The sequence below is a fragment of the Vicia villosa genome, unplaced genomic scaffold (genome assembly GCF_029867415.1).
Source record: "Vicia villosa cultivar HV-30 ecotype Madison, WI unplaced genomic scaffold, Vvil1.0 ctg.000429F_1_1, whole genome shotgun sequence".
NCBI lineage: Eukaryota > Viridiplantae > Streptophyta > Magnoliopsida > Fabales > Fabaceae > Vicia > Vicia villosa.
The window spans coordinates 413,911-415,427 of NW_026705205.1; the positions used below are offsets into that span (position 1 = coordinate 413,911).

A 1,517-nucleotide genomic window follows, 5' to 3' on the forward strand; every position below is an offset into this window, starting at 1 on the left:
AATCCGAACCAACACTTAAAAGTTTTCATCCAATTAGCTGACACTTTCAAAACCAACGGTGCTTCACCTGAGGCAATTAGATTAAGACTATTCCCTTTCTCCCTCAGAGATAAAGCATGTTCTTGGTTAGATTCCCTTCCAGCCAACTCAATAACAAATTAGGAAGACCTGAGAAGAGTATTTCTAGCTAGATATTTTCTCCCAAGTAAGACCGCAGTACCTCAAAATCAGATCACCCGATTTATACAAAATAAAGGGTAATCACTTTTTGAAGCTTGGGAGAGATATAAAGAGCTATTAAGGGCTTGTCCACACCGTGGCCTAGAATAATGGTTGTTCATTTACACCTTTTATAATGGACTCCATTATAACACCAAGATGACTATCGACGCTACCGCTGCCGGCGCTCTGATGAACAAACCTACCCTAAAGCTTGCACTCTTATAGAAGATATGACTCAAAACCATTACCAATGAGGAGAAGAGCGAGTACCGGTAGAGAAAAAGGAGACCCAAGGAGGGATACATAATATACGTTGTATGGACATGATGCAACGCTCTAGCCCTAAAAGTTAAACACATGTCTACAAACCATGCCACTGCTGTTGCAGTACACCCAAGATGTGAACTTTGTGGAATCCAAAGACACCAAGCAGCAGAGTGTAATTTATTGAATGAACCAAACACAGACCAAGTCAATTATGCTAAAGGAAACCCATTTTCAAACAATTACAATCCTGGATGGAGGAATCACCCAAACTTCTCCTATAAGAACAATAACCCTATTCAAAATGCTTCACCTCAAAGACCTCCAGGTTTTTAAGCTCAAAAACCAAATCAACCTATGAAGTTGTACCTGAAGGTGTTTTCATGTTGGCTGCATTATTGGTAAAACATACCTGGTTGATTTTGTATATGCAGGTTGCATATATTTGTGGAGCTAATACAGGTTTGGTAGTGAATGTCATGATCGATGTCATGACATCCGTGTGTGACAGCAGGAGCTGTTATTGTTTATTAATTGTGTTTCCTGATTTATCCCTTTTATCAGTTTAGGAAACTTTTTATTGAGTGTTGCATATTTCATCCGGAAGATCCTACTGACAGCACATTGTGTAACAGACAGTTGGCGTGTGAATTAGGTTAACTTTGTTAACCCTAATGTGTTTCTTAAAAAGTCCAAGGCCCAAGACTGCATATAAAAAGGACTACAATCCTAGTTTGGAATGCAGACAGAAGATTGTGTATTGTGAAGAATGGTTGTTCTGTAACTGTCTCGTGTGATCCATGCAATTGTCTTTGATGATTGTGTTGGAATTAGTTTGTGTTTTTGTTATGTCACTCTAAGCTTTTAAGCACGAGTGTGTGTCTCTTGATTGAAGCTTTTAAGCAGATCAGGGTGTGGTTTTGAAGAGTGTCTTTTATTTGTAATTGTTTATTGTTTATGTGTAATCACTGCTGTGATTGAGGGGGAGTGGAATGGAGATATTCCATATCTAGGTAGAACCTAGGTAGAAG

General features: G+C 38.8%; 1 non-coding gene across 1 annotated transcript; it reads right to left on the reverse strand.

The window, feature by feature from the left end:
• Positions 1-216: 216 nt before the first annotated feature.
• Positions 217-323, reverse strand: LOC131628208 (small nucleolar RNA R71). The gene has a single exon (XR_009291696.1). It is a non-coding gene; the product is annotated as a small nucleolar RNA R71 (small nucleolar RNA).
• Between the last annotated feature and the right edge of the window lie 1,194 nt (positions 324-1,517).